The sequence below is a fragment of the Dreissena polymorpha genome, chromosome 3, assembly GCF_020536995.1.
Source record: "Dreissena polymorpha isolate Duluth1 chromosome 3, UMN_Dpol_1.0, whole genome shotgun sequence".
NCBI classification, from domain to species: Eukaryota; Metazoa; Mollusca; class Bivalvia; order Myida; family Dreissenidae; genus Dreissena; species Dreissena polymorpha.
The window spans coordinates 47,200,431-47,224,489 of record NC_068357.1 but is presented as its reverse complement, the minus strand read 5'-3'; the positions used below and the strand labels follow the sequence as shown (position 1 = coordinate 47,224,489).

General features: G+C 36.0%; 1 protein-coding gene and 1 long non-coding RNA gene across 33 annotated transcripts in view; both read left to right on the top strand.

Moving 5' to 3' along the window:
- Positions 1-24,059, top strand: part of LOC127874014 (fibropellin-1-like) — a 116,581-nt gene that overhangs the window by 67,569 nt on the left and 24,953 nt on the right. The gene's annotated exons all lie outside the window — the stretch shown is intronic.
- LOC127874015 (uncharacterized) lies at positions 15,017-22,841 on the top strand. 32 transcript variants are annotated; one of them, XR_008046526.1, is made up of 8 exons: positions 15,570-16,222; positions 16,509-18,356; positions 18,531-18,597; positions 18,788-18,839; positions 19,142-21,129; positions 21,354-21,455; positions 21,576-21,635; positions 21,800-22,841. It is a non-coding gene; the product is annotated as an uncharacterized LOC127874015 (long non-coding RNA). The 32 variants fall into 32 exon arrangements; XR_008046515.1 differs by having other exon boundaries at positions 16,509-17,447; positions 17,667-17,750; positions 17,917-21,129; XR_008046527.1 differs by having other exon boundaries at positions 16,509-17,750; positions 17,917-18,004; positions 18,280-21,129.

Here is a 24,059-nt window from a genome sequence, read left to right as displayed (position 1 = left end):
ATGGTCAAATAATTGTCTTTCACGCCCAAATTTTGATTTATGACTTTTCGTATGGCCTCGAGAATATCATATTGCGTTGTGTACATTCTCTCAGGAATATATACAATTTTGCGTAACTTGTCTAGCGCATCATCATAGGAAACGATCGAGAATGCACCATTGTATATACCCAGATCGCGCTCTGGCGATTTCTTGAAGCAGTTATCGTTACAGCTACATAGAGACACAAACAAGACAAATAGTATGAATCGCAACATAGCTGGTTTTTATTTCATTCATCTAACAAAACACATGAAATAGCTATATAACAAAAAATTTGCACACAACAGACTACAACACAAAATCTGCAGGAATGTACAAAACGAGGCCGTTTGTCAGCAATTCCTTCGACACACAAAATGCGACAAAGTTCGGTGGGATGTGAATGTTGGGAATGCATGTTCTAACCGCTTGAGAGAGCATATCTTCGTGTTCTTCGTTTTGACACTGATTGATGAAGTAAACTTTACATGGGTCTTCTTCGGGCAACATATCGCTTACGGGCATCGGGTTTTCTTGTACCTCTTGTTCTGGGGTGAACGTTTCCACGATTTCTTCTTTCACGACTGCCAAATCGACCGGCATACTGATTATCTCGTTTTGCTCCGAACACGCCTTCTTATCAGAACAAGGCAAGTCATTCCATGTTTGTTCTTGTGTTTTGCAAAGCATCTTTTTGGGGAGACTGGACTGATCCTTTGAATGTTCAGCAAATTTGCGTTTACGATTAGGAATAGCATTGGTTAGTCTTCCCTTTCCCCCATCAATCAGCTCCGTTTCAATTTGAAGACTCTTCCAATGCTTTATGTACAAAGGATGCATCACAAACAAAACCTCTAACGCCTGACACAAATTTGTATTTGGATATCCATATTTTGGTTGCAGTGAGTATACGTTAGCATTCATCTCTCTCATTTCGATGCCAGTTTGCAACGCTTCGTATATTTCACCACAGCTTCTCACAATTTTCAGACCTATTGTGAGCTCTTTCTGTGTACTGACAAGCTGAAAGTTTTTACTCGGTAGCACTCCTTTTTTCACCAATATTTCCACGATATCATTTTCCGAACAATCGAGTAATGTCATGACTGCTCGAAAGTAGGTGTTCAGCTTCAATCGTATCTGTGTCCTTTCCAAAGATAGGCAAGTGGATTTCACCGAATAGACTTTGCTAAACTCCTCGATTCCGTGCAACTCCAACACTGGTATTATGCATATCGGCAGTCTGTAGTTTAACGTGGGATTCGACTGCATGTATCTACCCTTCTTTATGCGCTCGGTTAGAGTTGCGAAATGTTCTGGTACTAATGTTTTCAATATTTTGAAGTAGCACATATCAATCTTTTCATCGGCAACAGAAAACATCAAGTCAACATATCGTTCAAACGCAGCTAGTGTCGGTTCATCGAGAAACACATGGTCCAGCGTTGGCTTGTAGTTCAAGTAGTCATACGGACTGTTAGTTATCGACGTAAAACGCAGTCCCTCGACATCTGTGAAAGGACATGTAACGCTGAACATGTACTTCTTTTGGTGACCATTCGCATTGAAATTTCTTTTCTCACGAATGAATTTTTCGCACAATGTTTGGACCGACATGTTGTCGCTTCTGTTGTCAGATTGTAAATGAGACGCATTGAATAAGTTGCATGGCTTTATATACAACCCGTCATGTTACAAAGTTAGTGGTATAAGCTTGAAAAAGTAGGTTTTGAAAACAGATATGGCTCGTTGCATCGAACGGAAAGGCGAAAGCAAATTGCATGCACTCATCAAATCAAACCAACCCGAGTTGTTAGCAACACACATAAATCAAAACTTTGATTTTGATTCATCGTGTTACATTGTTATCAACGAAAAACATGTTTTGCCTGTTGATTTCACACAAACAGATCTAGAACAAGTTGTCATTCATAAATCAAAATCTGAATTCATACAGTTTGTGAAGCTCAGGTTTAGTGATTCACACAGCAATGGGTCTGATTTTCTGCTTTGCGAACAAACCGATTACGAAGATAACTACGGCAATGAGGTTCATCAGTGTCACCTTTATTTTTCAAGAACATGTACCAAAGATATGGCAGCTACGAGCTATTACTTGACACAAGCCTTAAGTATGATTGGAGTACTAACATTTTCAAAGAATACGCATGACAAACTGGCTTCGTGTCTAATCAAACGTTATGGTCAAACACTCGTACCCAAATGCACTACTGATTTTTGGAACAAACAACTTGACTCATTTCGCATGAGAAGCATTCTTGAGGTCTCGCAGCAAGATGACTCAGCGACACTTCGTGAGGAAATTGAGCGTTTGATGCAATCAAAGTACAACTTCGTTTCTTGTGAATACAATACGGCCAACAAAAACCTAAATATTCTGTATACTGAAACAAGTAACAACAGCTTTGGGTTAGTGGTTGTCAAAGAGTCGCTGCAAATAAAAGGCGCTACATGACTGGTAGATCAAATCATTCTTGATCTAACCTTCAAAGCGATAACATGTCTGTGCCAGCAACTACATTCCGGGTTCCAAAAACTGAGGACTGGGATATGGAGATTAGGCTGTCTGAGATAAAAAGTATGTTGTTAAGAATTTCATATGTTAGTGTTGGAGGTTTGATTGTAAACGTTGAATGCTGTAACTAACTTTTGCTTGTTCTGTTTCAGAAACCGTCACTCCAAAAACTGAGGACTGGGATGCCGAAATTGCGGTGGCGAAACGTCCTCCATTCTTTCTCAGCGTGGGCAAAATGACGCAGAGACAAATTAACAGACTAAACCGATGCTGGACCTGTCGCTGCGTGCCGGTCAATTGTACATGTTCAAAGTATTGAATAAAATTGTTGAAACGTTCACAGGTGTTTGTTTGTTTTGTAGAAAAATGTTATATAGCAGTAATTTGACTTAGTACACTTCACACAAAACAATGCTAGCCGTTGAACTCAAAGATTTGGGATTTTTTCGACATATGTTGCGTTTGAATATTGAAAAGTGGAACAAAGCTGTCGAAATGTACATCATGGATCTCTATCCAGATGTGAAGTTTACATTTTCGACGCGAGATCAATGTTGGAAAGCGACAGATACGGAAATTGTGTACTATGTCGATATTGAGGTTATTCTGATCAATCCGAAATATGATTTGTGCTGGACACACCAAGATCCCACAAAACGACTTCAAACCATTAATGGGATTTTGTTGAGCTCAAAAGCCAAGAGAACAAAACTCGTAACGTTTGACCAAGAGTATTTTTGAGACAAAAAATGTATAAAGATGTTGAAATAACCAATTGCATGTGTAATATAATATCATATCATATCATGGATGATACCGACGCTTTTTGCACGAATGAAACAAGTATGTACATGGAAAACTATATCGATAGACTGAAAACGTTTGAGTATTGGTCTCCCCAAATACAACCAAACAAATACCAGCTTGCTTCTTGCGGGTTGTACTACTTGGGACAACACGATCGTTGCAAATGTTTTCGTTGTGGCATTGTGTTGTATCATTGGAAATCTACAGACGATGCGTTCTTGGAACACCATAAACATTCACCGAATTGCCAGTTTTTGCGAATGGTGGGTCCAGGAACAAGACTATTGATAGACACATGAGTAGGTTTTGTATGATCGTGTTGTAAATAAATATCATGAACCGTTCAATTCGTTTTGTTCTTATTCTTGTAGTAACATATACTTATTCATGCAACTACCAAACGCAAAGTTGAAAAACAAGTACTATTGTGTGCACGAATGTTTGATTTTGCTATTGCGTTAGTTATTGATATAACCCAGTGTCGTATGTTTTCTCAAACTATATTATCCAACTCTAATCAAAGCAAATACAAACAACTATGTATATGTAGTTTCAAACGATTTTATTCTGCAACAATCAATATTTCAAACATTCAATCTTTCGCAACAACAACGTACAACAGTTTACATAGTCCACTAGATCAGCCCACATAGTCCGCTCGATCACAGATGCAAAAGCCTCACTCCTCTGTTTTGGCCGTAACCCTGAATTTCGCCACACCATTCGCAGCGATCGTCGATCCGCGTACATGACACACAGCTGAGGGCCTCGCATCTACGGCAAAAGTTCACCATCGAAAAAAAGTTTTTGCACGTATGACACACAATCACTAACGTAGTGTCGTAAACAGTTGGCAGCATTTCGCCCATGCTCTTAATCCATCTATTACAAGCTGCTTTGTTGTTTCCAGCTGATGACTCATTCTCACGATGCTTATTCTGCCTCTCTAACCATGCCTGGAAACTGCCACTTTTCTCCACACTTGACATCCATTGCTCGCAAGCTTTTCTGTCACTCATTATGCGTGTTGTTCGTTCAGTTTCAAAAATCGAAATGATTCAAACACGATCAATTCGCCCTTTTATAGTATGCCGTTATTCAACTCAACAGCATAAAACTCGAAATGCATGTCCCTTCCCCAAAACATGAAATTTCACAAAGTCGACAATCGCCCCAATTATATGTAAACAAAGTGTTTTATGTTTTCATCGACGAGTATTTTTATCAACAAGCCGAATTTTGCGGAATATGCGGTGTCATTAGTTCTAGAAAAGATAGTTTTACTTCCTGCTTGACAAAAAGTTTGTAGTTTACTTTGCTTTTTGGAAAAATACAACGTTCAAAGATATGAGTTTCATCCGAACCTTCCGAAAAATGGGTGTTGTTCTATGTACAGTATCGATACATGTATGTGAGGCATTTTCAGGCTTTCTTTCTTGGATTGAGAGTTCAAGAAACGATGAATTCTGTCAAAACATGATTACGATTACAAGTAAGTACCACCAAAATATATTTTTTTGTTTCATGATAGACAAAACCGTGTATTGTTGAAATGTCAACACATCTCAAATGTAAACAAAGAAAAATGAAGTACATGATAAATCATATTGTGTAGATTTTTGTACCAAAGTTAAATGCTCTTAACAAAAGGCGTTTTGCAATTCAGATTATTGTGACCACTTCTGTTTTGTGTTTAAGAAGGCAGTTTGGAACTTGATATGTGTTGTTTTGTTTTTTATCTGCATCAGACCTTTTTGACTGTAGGTTATTTGTAAACATCAAACTCTGCCATACAAAGTTGATTTCTACAATGAATGAACACTTAGTATATACTTTTTACCGAGTGCTGCTAACACCGTGACTGAATATTTCATCTCATGTCATAGGTTGAACAATTTATGACAGTTTATGTGAAGAAAACATGTGCACTGATTTGTTTTCATATTTCTATGTAGGCTCACTTTTCATATTTTATCCATAGAATGCATAATTGTCCATTTCAAAGTATTCTTCACAAAAATATTTGATGTCTAAAACTGCAAAAAAATCTATATACACACCAAAATGCAAATTCTGCTTTTTGCCAACATGTGAATTTTTGGCCACAACAATCTTTCATTCAAGTTGACACAAATATGTGTATCAACAGCAAACCCCATAGGAAGTTTGTCTTGGTTAGAGTACCTATAGTATAGATATTTAAATATCAAGAAGCAAACCCTTCATAACAGGTTATGGTGTACAAAGTTCAAAAAAAGGTATTAACACAAAAAATGGAAAATTTGCATGTGTATCAGTACAGAAACTGTATTGCACACAAATATTTTATCATGTTGACTTGACAGTGTAGAATATTTCATCTTGAATCAGAATTTGAAATTGTGATACACTGTATGAATTACAAAAGAACATGTGTTCACTTTCTTTTCAAACATTTTTCTCTCTACAAAAAAACTAACTGCATATGTTATTCTGTTTCAGGTCTTTTTTCTGATCAGTTCCCATGTAAGGTATATTTTAGAATTTTGATATAAATCCCACATAACCGGCTATGGTTGAGAATGATGCAAAAAAGGTATTTACACAAAAAGTGGAAACTTTTGCTATTTTGCAGGCATGAGAATGTCTGTTTACCAGATTTCATTCAAATACATTTTACAGTGTGTGTGAGCTAGCAAGCACAACCACAAGCCAATTCTTGGTTCAGATTCATAAGCATCTGCATTCTTGTTTCAGTGCAAATATGTGTGAAGGTAATTATGGGTATGAGCTAGCAAGCACATCCACAAGCCATGTTTTGGTTCAGATTTGTTTTATTGAGGTCCATAAGAGAATATTTGAACATTTTGATACATGGCTCTCATAACTGGTCTCATTCAAATGCTTAGAAAAAAAGTATATAAATGCTTTTTAGAAAAATATGGTTTTTTGTCAGCACATTTATGTCTGGCCACAAAACTCATTGTGTGTGTTTGTTGTGCCGTGATACTGTGATTCACTGAGCGCATCATACAGTGTTTGCTTGAGCTAGCGAGCACAACCACAAGCCATGTTTTGGTTCAGATTTGGTTTATTCATGCATATGGATAAGAATATGAGAATTTTTATACATGGCTCTCATAAGATTTCTGATGCAAATGATGAGAAAAAAAGTATATACAGGTTATTTTGAAAGCATGGTTTTTTGTCAGCACATTTATGTCTGGCCACAAAACTCATTGTGTGTGTTATGTGTGAAGTGATGTTCAGTTCATATTCTCAGAGTGGTTCAAGGAAGAACGCCTTCTCTTGCAGAAGGAGATCTAGGTTCAAGTCCTAGCTCTGATATGATTTGAGAAATCACTGAATGCAATTTACAGTGTCTGCTTGAGCTAGCAAGCACAACCACAAGTCAATTTTTTGTGCAGATTTGTTTTAGTCGTCTATATGATTAAGAATACAATAATTTTGATACTCGGCTTACATAACTGGTCTGGTACAAAAAGAGATTGCCATTCCGAGCGCATATTACAGTGTGTGTGTGACCTTGCAAGCACAACCACAAGCCAATTTTTTGTTCAGATTTGTTTTATTTGTCTATATGAATAAGAAGATGAGAATTTTCATACTCGGCTTACATAACTGGTCTGGTTCAAAAAGAGATTGCCATTCCGAGAGCCTATTACTGCTAGCAAGCACAACCACAAGTCAATTTTTTGTGCAGATTTGTTTTAGTCGTCTATATGATTAAGAATACAATAATTTTGATACTCGGCTTACATAACTGGTCTGGTACAAAAAGAGATTGCCATTCCGAGCGCATATTACAGTGTGTGTGTGACCTTGCAAGCACAACCACAAGCCAATTTTTTGTTCAGATTTGTTTTATTTGTCTATATGAATAAGAAGATGAGAATTTTCATACTCGGCTTACATAACTGGTCTGGTTCAAAAAGAGATTGCCATTCCGAGAGCCTATTACTGCTAGCAAGCACAACCACAAGCCAATTTTTTGTTCAGATTTGTTTTATTTGTATCTATAGATAAGAACATGAGAATTTTTATGCATGGCTCTCATAACTGGTCTTATGCAAAAAGAGATTGCCATTCCAAACCCATATTTCAGTGTGTGTGAGCCAGCAAGCACAACCACAAGTCAATTTTTGGTTCTGATCACAGGATTAATGGTTATAGAAAGCATTAACTAGTACAACATGTTTTCAAAATGTATGTTTCCACATTGCAGATATTTGTGAAAGTTGATACACAAATCATACTTTACAGTCTGATGATCACTTGAAATTTTGCATTTTGGTCTGCACATACATATTTGATCACAATAATCATTCTCTACCCAAGCTAATTTGTATGCAATGCAAATTGAAGCAACCAAAATGTATTAACACTGTGTTGGCTGGGATAGTAAAACTGTTTTCTTATTGCAGAATATGTTAGCTATACGTATAATACAGATACTTGAGGTTTTCAAATCAAAACTGGCATATCATGTTTGCTTGAACGTATGTGAACAAATGTCATATACATGGTCAAACGGGGTATTGTTGTTGAAGAGAATATCAGATCACAATCATGATTGCTAGGTTTTGACTGCTATGCATAGTGACTATCCAGCATTGATCAGTTCAAACGCCAGAGTAGTAGAATGTATAACGCTTTCTCCAGTCCTGTGCTGGTTGAAAAAGATCCAGGTTCAAGTCCTGGCTTTGGCATGAACATGTGAAATGGCTGCATTAGTCAATATCTTAATTTCTGATCTATCACTATCAAAGAAACAGGATTAACGGTTATAGAGAGCATTAACTAGAACAACATGTTTTAAAAATGTATGTTTCCACATTGCAGTTTTTTTGTGAAAGTTGATATGTGTTGTGTGTCTGACGTGTGTGAAATGGCAGTTTTCGGTATTTTCATATGGCAAAGCATTTGACAGTTCGTTCTTGGTGCAAATTCATAACGTCATTTCAATATTTATTTAAGTTCATCCTACCAACTAAAGCGGCGTTAACATATCGATAATAGAAAATTGTGTTTATTTGTAAGTGGTTTAAATGCAATATCTCTATAACCCGTTGTCCGAATTCAATAAAATTTTTACAGGATTAACCGAAATTTCGATGCGCTCATACTGATACTATTTGTTCATACAAAATCGAATGCGCAAGTTATGATATTTTGATCTTACTGCAGTTGAAATAAGAACAGAGCTGTAGTCGCTTTAATAGTGCGGAATCATATCGAGCAAATTTCGTCAAACGAACGTCATGTAAACAATTGTTATGGGTCAAAATCTTGTACAATAACGTGTGTTCATCTGAGTTTTCATTCCGCTATTTTTTAAGGCCAATATGAGCCTGAAGTCGTGTAAGCATATAACATCAAGCATGTGAAACAAAACACGTTGTAAGGTTCTATACATTTTATTCATTATATGTATCAACCAACAATGCCATAGCAAGCACCAAGTTGACATGTTGCATTCTTATCGTATGGATGTCTGCATTTCAGACAAATCAATTGCCCAGAATTTTTGTTGTAGACGTATTCCAAATACTTAACTATGCACTTCATACAGCAAAACCCGTGTCCGCACGTCTTGCTTATAACTGTTGGTGGACTGTCTTCATTTTTACATATTCTGCAGGAGTCAACATCGCCACTGTTTTGTAGTTCACTTGAGATGCTTTCTATGGCTTGCGAAATATTTGAAGATGCCTCGGACAGAAAAGAGCAAACCGTTGGCTCATCGCTTTCTTTGGATTGCACATAGTGTAAGGATTTTTCAATGAACGCTATCCTTGTACGAGCATCAGCGTGCAACGATTTTATTTTTTGTTGTTTCTTGAGATACTGCTCTACAAAGTCAGTCTGCTTATTGCCAGTTGAAATTGGGTCTTGTTTTGAAGTTCGCGAACCTTTAGGTTTTTTGACAGTCTGACAGTTATTATTGACAATAGCTTTGCGTTTATTCGAATTCTTTTTACTAGTCGAACCTGACGAGTCGTTAGAATTGTTCTGTACAAGCTGCGTTAAAAAATCAACAGCTTCTTCGTCTTCTCGGGATTGAAACTGATTGCCAGCTTCTTCGTCTGTCATTTTGAGAAGAGAGTGCACATTTTGACAAGTTTGGTCGAGCTCACTTGGAGTGAGATATAACGGATGACTTTCATCATCCAAACAAAAACCAACATCAGCAAGTTGTTTTGACGTCATTTCGCTTTGCTAACTCAAGAGTGAATGATTGAGTTTTAATAAAAAGACTGGCTTTTATAGAAGACGTTTGAGTTATCTTATTGTTTCTTTACATCGGAGGATATTGCGAAAAATGTTCATACTACTAGATGTTATATTACACAATGACTCATATTTAGCATTCGATCCATTGCAATTCAATACGACATTGTTCGTAAGCTCAACGTTCTAGTATACAATCAAACTATATCTAACCTACTCATTAACGACCAACACATGATATGCATTTAAACATTTTATTTTACAACAAACATCAAACATATGAAAACAGTCAAAACATCTAATCAGTGAAAAGCATTCGCACCCAGCCAGTAACGTCAGCTCGACACATAGCGCAGTCTCCATCAAACATCATCAGGCAGCAGTTTTCACAAAAAGTGTGCCCACACCTTGTCAAGGTACTGTTTTTTTCTTCATCGTAGCATATGGTACACGTTTTCAATGCTCGAATAGCCTCTTCTTTTTCTTCTTGAAGTTTTGTTCTAAGCGAATTCAAAGCCTGCTCTTTCTCAAATTGGAGCTGCGATATTATCCTATCGGTTTCGAGTTCATGTTGCTCTTTTAGCGCGCGTTCGCGTTTAGACCACTCTTCGTTGAAGTAACGCTCTCGATCATCAACCAAATGTTCGCTTGCTTCTCTCTGGTACGAGGAAGCCTTCTGAATACACGATACCATTTTTTTGCAGACATCGCGACCTTCCTTTGACATAGCGTAGTCGCTGCTGTTCACAAACGCTGTAACCTGACTTCCAAGTCTGTTCAGTTGATAGCCGAACGACTTTAGATCAATTGACGCCGATTGTTCTGGTCGAGTGTATGGCTTTGTAGCATGTCGCTTGCCCTTGCCAGTCGTTTCGCTACTACCACTAGCAGCGTCTGTGTCCTCGAACTTTGGCAGTCGGTTTGCGTATTTCGGCATGATTTCGAGTCAATGTTCTCTCTTGGAGTCTCAAATCAAGAATGATGACCATACCTGTCCGTGTCGCTTTATATACCCAACGGGCTGGTGCGTTTTCAGTATATAGACAAAGCATAGCGCTTACATACCAAAGTCCTTGATAAAGATGAATAGCAAATTTCTAACGCGTGGCAGATATAGACACTCGTACTTAAGAAAAACGCTGAACAAAGTTGCATGTCTGAGGGATTTTGATAAAACGTACGTTAGCGAGTTGGGTCAGTACCTCAGAAAGACATTTCCCACACTTCGCGACGACTGTCGGTTGTACATTAAGCACGAATTAACAATTCAGAACAGGCGACCCGATTTCGTTATTCATATACCAAATGTTACCCTAATACTACTCGAATACAAAACATCGAATGTTACAACAAAAGTACGCAGAGAATATCTAACTCAAGTACTCGATACGTATCACAAGTTTCGACAAAGCTTATGCACTTGTGAAAATTCAAGCCTTATACGCTTAATGAGTATTTTGCTCATTCGCAATTCTTCATCTCGACAAAACAAAATTGTGTGTGTGAAAAATGAGTCAATACCTAACAGCTGTTATTTGATATGAACTTTTATGAATATTTTTGCGAAATGTACTTTGATCAAATTTCAACGCAACAGTGCAGTGGAGTATTTTTCAAATCACAATATCTCGCTAGTACAACTTTTTGCTGTAATAATTTCACAACGCTAAAATTTCCAATCCAATACTTCATCAAATATCTACCAGCATCGCACGAGAAATTACACCCAGTACAGCGAGGTCATCAAGTGCAAATAATATCGAACGTCATTTCACAGTAAAGTACACAGATAGATGAGTATTTGCGAGAAAGTTTAAATGTAAATTTATCAAAAACCACTGCAGATATTGGGATCAAATTTTGACTATGATATTCAACTTAGAAAGCTCCACAATGATTGTTCCAGACGTTGTATTCTTTTGTTTATGCTTCTTGGACAAAATGCGAGTTTTTGATCGAAAATAAAGCCTTTAAAAGAAATCTTTTTTGCCTTTTCGTTTTGCGATACATTGTTCAAAATGTGTACCGTCAAATATGAAGTTTTTGTGAGGATTTAATAATCACACATTGAAACGCCGATTTATCAGCAGAAAACTGAACTCAACTCTGATATTGTTTTTCTACAACGCACTTAAACTCATGACGTGCAGTAGATCTACGTAATTTCGCTTCATGTAAACAACCTTGGTGCAATATCGTACAACGAGGTTTAAGTGCATTTTCTTTGAAACCACTCAAAATATCAATATGAAATTTTCAGTGCATGACACAGATGGCTATATGCTACAATTACGTACTGATTAGTTTGCCCTGAAATATATGTTTCTATGTTAAATATCTGTCCGAAATCTTGTGTATGAAGAAAACTTTTTTGCCTTTTCGTTTTCATAAACAAAATATGTACCGCTGAATAGGGAATTGTTTTCCGAAGAATTTGGTGTATATCACTTTGTATGTATGTGAAACATTTCGATTGAACACGAGTTAAACGCAACATTTTCTTTAAATCGACATCGCGCAAAAATTCATTACATGTAGTACGTCATTTCGCTTTATGTAAACAACCTTGAGTAAAATATCGTACACCGAGGTTTAAGTCAAATTTCTCCGGAACTGTTCAAGTCATCACTATCAAATTTAAAGTACAATGCCCAGCTTATTGATAGCTACAACTTTTCTATTGATATTTTTGTTCCAACATACATGCTTATGTGATAAAAATCACTTTGAAAACGTTCGCAACAAGAAAACTTTTTCATTCTATCGCTTTTTGAAACAAAACTGATATCAACATGAAGAGCATGTAATTCCACATATTTTGATATGACATGCTTGTATGTCTATTGTATCGCTTGATCAAGACTAGCCGAAAACCATTTTGCCTGTAATCATGAATTGACTTTTAAAGCACACATGTACTGTAGCTCGAACGTCATTTCTATCCATGAAAACAACTTTGGCTTGGGTGCAATATCTTACAATGAGGTTTAAGTCAATTTTCTTTGAAACCACTCATAATATCCAGATGAAATGTTCACCACAATATTCTATCATATGATAGCTACAATTTTTGTCTCGCCTATATTGTTCTCACACGACTCATTGTGTCAGATATTCAATTTTGCAAAATTCGCTAAGAAGAAAACTTTTTCGTGTTAAGAGCATTTATCTTCATTTTGGTATGATTTTGTAGGAAATTCAATTCCACGCATTTTGATGTATTACACTTAAACGTCTGTCTAAACACACAAACAATACAGTGCAATAACGATTTCGTACTAAACGCATTTCTGTCTTTAACTTTAGATTTTTACAACGTCGTCTTTTATCCATGTAAACAAACGAAACAAGATGTTAAGTTACATCGGTTTAACTCATTTTGCTCGATAGCGTCTCTTGATATTTAGATGATTTTTTCACCACAGTATTGCATCATATGATAGCTACAATTTTTGTTTCACCTATATTGTTCTCACACGACTTATTGTATCAGATATTCAACTTTGCAAAATTCGCTAACAAGAAAACTTTTTTGTGTAATGAGCATTTATCGTTATTTTGGTACTAGCTTGTAGGAAATTCGATTCCACGCATTTTTATATATTACACTTAACCGTATGTTTAGACACAACAAAAATACAGTGCGATAACGATTTCGTACTAAACGCATTTCTGTCTTTAACTTTAGATTTTTTACAACGTCATTCATATGCATGTAAACAAGCGAGGGAAAGGAGTTTAAAATGCATCGGTTTAACTCAATTCTTTCGAGAACGCCTCATGATATTCAGATGAAATTTTCACCACAATATTTAACCGCATGATAGCTACAATTTTTGTTTCACCTATATTGTTCTCACACGACTTATTGTATCAGATATTCAACTTTGCAAAATTCGCTAACAAGAAAACTTTTTTGTGTAATGAGCATTTATCGTTATTTTGGTACTAGCTTGTAGGAAATTCGATTCCACGCATTTTTATATATTACACTTTACCGTATGTTTAGACACAACAAAAATACAGTGCGATAACGATTTCGTACTAAACGCATTTCTGTCTTTAACTTTACATTTTGACTCAACGTCGAAAACTCTCTGCGAATAGAACAGTGATTTCGTACAAAGTTTAACTTCGCGTTTCTTCCCAACCATTTGACCGATCAACATAACATTTTCGCATTAATATGAAACACGATAATAGCAACAAGTTTTGTGGGGATCATTTTTTGCTAACATATTCGCATTTGGTAGAAATTCTTAGTTTTTCGCATGAAAATCACTTCGCTGACAAGAAAAAAAATTCCCATTTAAGACAAGTATAAAACAATTGATACCATTCGATAAGGAATTCTGTTCTGCACATTTTGATGTATGATACTCCACAATAGGTCTAATTACAAGAATACTGCTGAGAGAAAACGCATTCGTGCTTATAGAAATTTTGAACTTTAAAGTATCGAGTTAAACCGAACGTCGTTAGATAGCGAATAGTTGATAAAACTGTGTTTGTATCGAAGCGGTTTATTTTAACTGTCACAATAACGCGTGAACGCATTTCGATGAAATTTTCATTACCATAACCAGCAATCAGAGAGGAACAATAAGAGTTTAAATATTTTGCAAGTAGATAAGTGGATATATGTCAAAATTTCTGTTTATTGGTAAAACTTGGGTTGATATGAAGAAAAGATTTTCATTTCGCAATATGATACAGTAATATTTGCATCATGCGATGGGGAATTTATTTCTGTGCATTTTGGTGTAACATACTTGATGTTTTTGTAAAACGCTGCAATAATACGGGCAGAAAACCATATAAAAACAAACACACATTTCATGAATCGTAATTTTGACCCTTCGTTGTCAGTGCAAATCGACGACGTCATTTCAATGAAACTCATCTTTCAACTTAAAGGGGTGTTTACATATCGACGATAGAAAATTGTGTTTCTTTGACAGTGGTTTAAGTGCAATATCTATAGAACCAGTTGTCCAAATTCCATAAAATTTTCACCAGATGAACCGAAATTTCGATGCGCTCATACTGGTACTATTTGTGTATACAAAATCGAACGCGCGAGTTATGAAATTTTGATTTTAACGCAAATTTTCTCGATATTTCAAATTTTCAAGAACAATTGTACACATAACCATACTATTTGTATATCATTGTGTAGGCGCCAGTGTGCTGAACATTTTGATATATGTGGTTTGATATTTATTTTCTATATCTTCGTTGTACTAGTACAAATCACAAAACACAGTTGAAAAAATCACAGCGCGATAGTTGCTCTTTAATAAAGTTAGTGCGAAATCATATCGAGCTGCTTTCGTCAGTCGAACGTCATGAAAACATTTGAGTTCTCGGAATTGAAAATAAATATTGAATTGTTCAGGCTATGTAGAAAACTAAATGGGTATACGGGAATATTTTGTGCTGATGTTAAATGTTCAGTAATAAATATTTTGATGGATTACTCACATATTTGATATGATCTAGGATTATTTCAGAATGATAGGTTAGTAAATCTATGTTTGACTAGATTTTTTTATATACTCGCCTTTTGTCGTTTTAACATTGACTATAAAAATCTGCGTTGAGTACGCCTCATAACAAAATTTGAGACCTAAAGACCATGGATTTGCTTTAACTCGAAGGAAATACTGGATGGATTGTACGGACTCGTGCTTATCAATTTTTATGCCCATTTAAGCTGTGAGTGTGAATATTTCGGCTTGTATGGTCATGAAAAAATATCATCACAAAGTCAATATTTGTAGGATTTTTGCATGGTAAGTATGATTTTTAGATTTGTCATCAAATACACATTCGATCGTAACTCAAATCATGAAGAATAAACATTTTCCATGTGCTTTTCTGTCATTTTTCGTTTGGTCGTTGAAGGGTTCGGACGTGTTTTTCGAAGCTCTCGACGTCGTGACCTAATTATAATTTGAACTGCGCGGGTAAAAAACGCTCAGTTGCGGCTTGGACATTGACCAATACGGACGTGTTTTTAAAGCGCTCTGAAAAAAGTTTTGACTTTTAAATTTTTTTTACTACGACAGAATCTTAGTTGACTGATGGTCTTTGACAAAGACAGACTTGTTTTTGTGAGCTCTGAAAAAAATTTGACTTTGAAATATTTTTACGATTAAAAAGTTTCAGTTGACTTTTGAACGTTGACGAAGACGGACGTACTTTCGTGAGCTCTGACTATTGATGAAAAGTTTTCGCGTTATAGAATAGCGACTTGGTACTCAGGTTGTTGAATGACTGGATGACTGAAGTGTTAGGTTATTGTTATGAGATAACAACTTGACTTTGACTTGAGTTGTGAAATGAAATCATACTCTTATGCGATGTTAACTTTTGAACGTTTAGTATTGACTGACAACGAACTTTTGTGAGCGTTATATATGAAATGTTTGACTTACATTAATTTTTTTGAACGACTTGACTTCACTTTAAGTTTTGACATCGGACTGATCGGACGTGTTTTTTTAAGCTCTGACTGTTGTGAATAATTAAATTTATGTTGTGGTGTCAAGCGATTGACTGTCAGTTGAGGTTCAGATGTCGAGCTGTGCGGACGTGTTCATCGAGCTGCTGTCTACAAAAAACGTGAGTACACATTTTTTTCGTTTTACTGTTTACAAGTTGCGTGATGATGTATGATGGTTGTAATGTGTTGGGTAGAAATTACTCAGTGCTGATACAGTGTCGATATGTTGTGATGAGCGATAATAGTGGATGATGGTGGAACAGAATATTCATTGAGCTATTTTGAGGAAGCGAACATATGATGGAAAAATGTTGCAAAAATATTAAATGCATGTGCTTATATGTACTAAATATGATATTGCTTTACTTGTATTTGCATGCTGTTAACATTTCTATTTTATTCCAGTGGGCTGTGGTGAGTATTGCAGATTTAACTTGTATGTGTGGTTTTTAGTTAACGATGCTTAATGAAAACTGTTATTGTACACTTAGTATGGAATGATGTGAATGATGATATGATGGGTAGAATTAATCAGTGCTTGTGTCTAGAAATGCTGAATGTTTATTGAAAAGGCTAAATGCTAGCCAGTACTAAGAGTTGAGCTACCGTGGGAATGTGAAACGAACTGATGGTGTAATATGATGGTGTATTGACATACTTTTCTTATATGTACTAAATATGATATTGCTTTACTTGTATTTGCATGCTGTTAACATTTCTATTTTGTTCCAGTGTGCTGTGGTGAGTACTGTAGATATTACTTGATTTTTAGTGTCTATGAATGCTGATGTATGATAGCTATAGCATGAGCTCAATGCTAACCAGTATTATGAGTTGATGTATTGTGGTGATGCTAATCGAACTGATGATGTAACATGATGGTGAACACTTACTGAATGCATAAAATTTATTGAATTGCATTTGTTGATATGCACTATAATATGATAAATGTATTGCTTTACATGTATATTTCATGATGTTTAATTTCAGTGGGCTGTGGTGAGTACTGTAGATTGTATTGCCTATGTATAGAATTCAATAAAAGATTATGACTGAAAACTGCTTTTGATTCTTTTTGAACAGTTTTAGGGACTATAAGTCTATAACAAAAATATGTCGGTTGGCGTTCATACAGCAATGTTTTGAGTAGTACAGAAATGTTTCTACGTTTGTGGTCGCCAGTTGTCTGTGATGTGTAAAGTGAAAAATACACGGAGCTTTGAATACAACAAACAGTTACTGTTTTAACACAGATTGTGTGCTATGCATTTTTCGATGTAGATCTTTTTCAGATTTGACATGAAATGTAGACCTGACATTTGAACAGAGCTGGGAAACGAAAAGGTAAGTTTGTTAAATTTCACAATGAACACTTGTGTTTTGACAAAAGAAGAGATAAAGTGAGTTTTGTCATCATCATGGTTTCTTTCAGAGTATAACTCGTGAACAGATGAAAACCTATTTTTTGCTAGATTTTCATGTACTCTTTTTTTGGATGATAAGTATGTCAGTAACTCAAAATCATACGGCTAGTACAGTATGGAACATGAATGCTTTGTTCAGATTTTCAGATGTGTGCTGGCAGTTCAAGTCTGGCAGCTGAAGTGAACAGTCGTGTTTTCTGGAGCTCCAACAATATGCTAGAAGGTAAGTAACTATGTTTGTTTTGCATTGCATGTTTTTATATGTTTCAGACTTTCAAGCAGAGATGTCATGCTGACTGGAGTTGAGCACAGGGCAGTGACAAAGTGAAAGTATAAGTACTTTTGACTGAATGTTTGTTCTATGCATGTTTTGTTTTAATACATTTCAGGAGTGCTTATCCAGTGATGATATGACAGTTGGAGTGAACAGTGGAGCCAAGCAGTCTTGTTTTTAGAGCTACTCAACAAGCCTTGAAGGTAAGTTTAGAATTTCTCAATGTTAGTGAATTGAAGTACTGTCACTTGCTTTTGGACAGTCGAACAGAACAGACGTGGTTGCGAGAGCTCTCATATCTGTTGTGTTAAACTGTTTTTATGATATGTTATGTTTGTTTGTTTGTTTGTGATGTACTATTTTTCAGATGCTGATGGCAGTGATGGGTTTTCAAGCTGACCTGAACAGAAAAGCACTCATATGGTAAGTACAAAATAGTTGTTATATGGGATGTTTTGTGCATGCTTTTATGTTTCAGGTGTACTTGCTGACAGCGACGAAGACGAATCAAGAAGAGGAACATTGTTGAGAAAGTGATTGGGACTTGCAAACAGGGTAAGTGTAACACTTGTGTTTGTTTAATTTGTAACATGCGTGCTTTGCTCTGTTTCAGATTTCACATGCAGAAATTAAACAGGATTTCAACTGCTGAGACACAATTCATCAAAAGTAAGGTAAGTTTTAATTCATTGATTTGAGTTGTACAATGTGTTCTTTACTTTATTTCAGATTCGAGTCACTGGTTTACACATGGAAGAAGATTTCCACGTCTGTTACTCAACTCTACAGAAGCAAGGTAAGTCGATCAAATTTTTGTTTTCATTGACTGCTGTAATGTGATGTTATGCTATTTTTCATGTGTGCTATGCAGAGATGGAGAATTCAATTTTAAGAAAGATTAACTGCTGCAGCTTAGCTCTGCTCTGTGTTGATTTTTGTTCAAAAACGTTTAAAATGTATGTGTGTTTTCAGATGTTTTGTTTCAGTTGATGTCCAGATGGCAAGCAGTACAGACGTGTTTCTTGGAGCTGCCAAACAGTGAGTACAAACGTTTTATATTTTTCAGTTGTTTACTCATAGAAGTCTGTGAAAGATGATAACAAGGGTTGAATTGCACAGTACTTGTGTCTAAAAATGCTGATGTGTGACGGTTTACTGAAAAGGGTAAATGCTAGCCAGTAACACTTGAGCAACCGTGGGATGTCGAACTAACTGATGATGTACTATGATGGTGAACACTTACTATGTGTATCGAAATGCTTTTGTTGTTATTTATTATAGACGATTTGATATTGGTTAACATTTGTTTGCATGCTGTTAACATTTCTATTTCATTTCAGTTGGCTGTGGTGAGTATTGTAGTATACATTTGTTTCAATAAATCATGATGAATGAAAACTGATTTCGATTCTTTTTTACAGTTTTAGGGATTATCACTCTATAACAACTCTGTCGGTTGGTATTCATGAGTGTGAGCTTAATACAGCAATGTTTGAGTAATACAAAAAATGTATGTACTCTTTTGTGGTCGCCAGTTGTCTGTGATATGTATAGTAAAAAAAACACAACACAAAGCTATGAAGCATACAATTGTTTCAAGGTTTTATCAATAATTGTGTACTGTGCATGTTTTGATTTAGTTCGTTTCAGATATGACATGACCTGAATATTTGACAGTCGAACAGAGCTGAGCATTGCAGAAAGGTAAGTGTTTTGTTTGATATTTACCATGCATACTTTGCTTTGCTCTGTTTCAGATTCACATGCAGAAAAGGTCTCATAGTAGCCTCAACTGTGAATAAGGATATCAACTGCTGTGACTAAACTGTTGAAGAAGGGTAAGTGGAACAATGTGTTTGTTTTATAAGTACCATGTATGCTTTATTTTGCTCTGTTTCAGAGTAGACATACAAACAGTGTCTTGCTTTGCATGCTATTTTTCAGGTCTCTCATGCAGTGAGGGAAAAGAAAAAGATTTCAATAAAGAATCACTGCTGCAACTCAGCTCTTTAAACAAGGTAAGTGTTTACTATGTTGTATACAAAATGTTTCTCTTTCTTACTATGTTTCAGGTTAACATTGCAGAGATGTTTTGACAGCTTGTGACAGAAAAGAAATTCAGCAGCTGTGTCTTGACTGTAGCCACAAGGTAAGTCGAAACAAATATACTGGTTTGTATGTTGTGTTGTTATGCCCTTCTATGTTTCAGACTTACATTGCTGTGACTGTTCCACAGTGGGTCAAAAAAGAGACGAATACAGGTTTCAAGAAGAAAATTGGCTGTTAAAACTCTGCACAAAATATGAGGTAAGTGAACTACTCTTTTGGTTTGTGTTGTGCTTTGTTCTGCTTAACTATTTTTCAGATTTGAGTGGTGGGTCGTTACAGAGCAGACTTTTTGACAAGTGAGAAATTGAGAAACAGAGAATGATTCAAGATCAGCTAGGTAAGTCTTGATTATTATGCATTGCTAAATGTTGTTTTCATTCCAGTATGGCTGTGGTAAGTACACAAACTTTCTATAATTTAATATTGAACTGTTTTTATGACCTGTATTCTGCATTGTAAAATGTCTGTTTTTCATTTCAGTATCCTGTGGTAAGTACAATTGCCTTCTTTAATTTTCATATTGAACTGTTTTGATGACTTGTATACTACTATGCAATGCTTAATGTTTTTTTCATTTCAGTAGCCTGTTGGTAAGTACACTAACTTTCTATAATTTCATAGTGAATTGTTTTGATGACCTGTATTCTGCATTGTAAAATGTGTTTCTTTTTCATTTCAGTATGGCTGTGGTAAGTACAATTGCCTTTCATATTGAACTGTTTTGATGACCTGTATTTTGCATTGTAAAATGTGTTTCTTTTTCATTTCAGTATGGCTGTGGTAAGTACACAAACTTTCTTTAATTTTCATATTGAACTGTTTTGATGACTTGTATTCTGCTATACAAAATGTGCTTTTTTCAATTTCAGGTCAGCAATGGTAAGTATAGTGTGTTTTTTTATGTATAATTTTGTATACATATTGTTTTTTTCATCATAGCATGTCTTTTATATTTATGCTTTGTGTAAGTAAAATGTTCATTAAATCATTCTTATCTTCAAACTAAAAATGTATTGTGCTATGCAAAATGTCTGTATGATTTCAGTTGCCAGAGGTGAGTACCATTACAGTTGAAAAGTTAGTTTTGTTTAGTTAAAGTTTTGGTTCACAGTTCTGTTTGTTATTTGGCAAAATTTACATGTATGCATTGAGTCTTGATTTCAGCTCGATTGTGGACTGAAGAAGATTGCCCGCAGAGGGATTGGATACAAAATACAAAGTAAGTACTGAGTTTCTTACTAAAAGTTTTGAGTTGTATTCATTGTGTGTTAATATGCTATGATTGCTATGAACATGACTTTTGTATTTCAGCGAAGACAACATAGGTAAGTAAAATTGTTATCTGTTTCATGTTTACTGTTACAGTTCAATATTGTGTTTATAAATTGTAATCTGTACAAACACATTCAAAAGTTTCTAATCATGCTTTCGATTTCATTTCAGCTTTACTGCTAGACGAGTGTTCTCTACTACTTGACGAGTCAGCTTTACTACCAGGCGAGCAGTGACAACAAGGCGCCTTTGTGGAAACAACACAACAAAAAAGTGAGTATTAGTTGAAATTGTTTTACTGTATGTTATACTTAAATGCAAAATTGTGCACATAAATTGTAAGTTGTACAATTACAATGAAAGTTTCTGATCATGCTTTCTATTTCATTTCAGCTGTACTGCTAGACGAGCAGTGACAGAAAGGCGCCTGAACATGCAACACAAAACAAAAAAGTAAGTATCAGTTAAACAGTTGGTAGAGTTGTGTGTTTTTCTTTAGCAGTTTGTGTTTACTATTTTATTTGATACATGGTATATTACACATGCATGTTTTTATCATTTCAGGCTGTTTACTTTCATCGTTTACTGTTTAACACAATTTGCTTTTCTATTTTCAGTGCCAATATACAAACCTTGATGTGAACACCGAGTAGTCAATGCATACGTGTGGCGTACAGCTGCGACAAAACCGTGGGTCCATCGCACCGATAACTCGAACATTGGCCCGCGTATGGACATCAGTGCAACTTTGTGAATCCATGTATCTTTGTGAATCCATGTAACATTGCGAATGTGTGTCGATCGAAAAATGTGTACATTCTGAACTGAAACGAACTCGGTGTTGCAAGTGGCAAGTGTTGACAGTGTGTATGTTTATGTTTATGTTTTTACATGAAAACTAAAGGAGATTGTTCTCCTACCTTTTTTTCCTTGTTTTATTGCGCTGGCCAGCAATATTGATGTATTGATGTATGTGTTTGTGTTTAAACTATGCAATACCAAAATCAAACAAAAAATAAACATTAACAGTCATTAACTGTGTTTGGGCGGCCGAGGGGTTTAAGACTCCACAAGTGTGAAGCGCACTGATAGCACTTGGGGGTGAACACCTCGGTATTTCGGTGCTAAAATGTTTTCACGGTGCTTATCTTGACGCACTGTTAAGACTACCAACCAGTTAATGATTGCTTCATCTTTAAACAAAAAGTAAGTCTCTACTTTGGCACAAGAGACTCCAAGTACCAAATACCAACAATTAAAAAGCAGACGTTTTTCAAAACTATGATCGCTGAGATTGATAGTCAGATGGAGTCCTGCCCAGTTAGCTGTGTAGCGGTCTAGGGCGGGGTTGCAAGTCAATACGAAATGAGGCGCTATAAAGCAACTCGTCCCCGTTATGACCGTCAATACTTTCGACACTATCTGGGAATCCTTTCAACACCACATTGTTGCGCTGTTGGAAGGGTGGTAGGCACGCATGGTGACATGCCTGTGCTTTGCTATGCGACACCATGGTATTTTCGTACGGTGACACGAAATATCTTAATCTGGCTCTCTCAGAAACGCAGGCACGCGTTGACCGAACCTGACCGATGACCGAGCAATAACATTTCTATTAAGTGCTTCAATGCACAAAGTCTGCTAGGGCTGGGGTGGGAAGGCGACTTCTCTTGTACTCAGACAAGAGGAACGGTCACAAGTCCGTGAAAACGCCGAGTGACACCACTAGCTTTCAATCGTACAAAGCAAAAAACTTTCAAACTTTTATTTGAGGGAACATGATAAATAAAAGTATATGAATGACTCTCAACGTTATTAGATATTTGCCATATGGACACAAACTATGCTACTCAATGTTGCGTTGAACATTAATTGCGCCTAACGAACTACTCGTGTTGAGACTTACATAAGGCGACTCGTAAACTCAAAGCAGTTACTCGCTTTTAACTGCATACACATTTTGCACGACGATAGGTATAGCTTGTCTTTCAATGAGAAACATCAAAATAAACATTTATCAGTATTTAGGCTTCATATTTCGCATGTAGAAAATACGAACAAAAACACAATACACATAACGTTAAGTGATTATTTCTATTTGAGTTGATAGAAAGTTGATGAGTTGATGATGAAAAAATGATATATACATCGATTTGAGCGACTTTCATGACATTCTCAGAATTGCTAGCTAATTCCAATTAAAAACCTTTCGCTCCACTACAGTCTACAACCGTATTTGAATCTCAACAACTCGAATGTTCTCATTTTGAAACGCCAGTAAGTTACACAACTGCTTGAATATTTTGAAAAGCAGTATCGCTTCAACGCTATGATTTGGTTGTGAGATGTAATATATAGTATAGTAGCATCAATGTTACAGACCTGTAAGCACATTCATACACCTGCTTGAATATTTTGGAAAGCAGTGTCGCTTCAACGCTGCTAAAACGTTTTAGCTTGTCGCTAGCTAGCTTGTATGTTTGTTTTGATTGTGAAATGTAGTCGAGATTGGTGTGTAGCAATGTATAGTAAAGGTGTTGATGTTTCAAATCAGTAGGCACAAACACATGCTCTCAACGGGCACATGCGAATTCGTATCACGACAAAAACGGGTTAAACTTACGCTATAATATATCTCTATGTTAGCACCACAGATGAGGTTGTCGCTAGCTTGCGTTGTTGATTTGGTCGTGAGATGTAGTCATGATTGGTATGTATTGTATAGTAGAAGACAATTCTCAGCAGCAGGTGGTCTGCAAACACTACAATGCAATTTTGCAGTTTGATACGAACGTGTTTTGTTCACGTGTAGTTGGTATGAAAATCTGTCGTGTCTGATCAATCTAACATATTTGGTAAAATAACACAGTTGGAAGG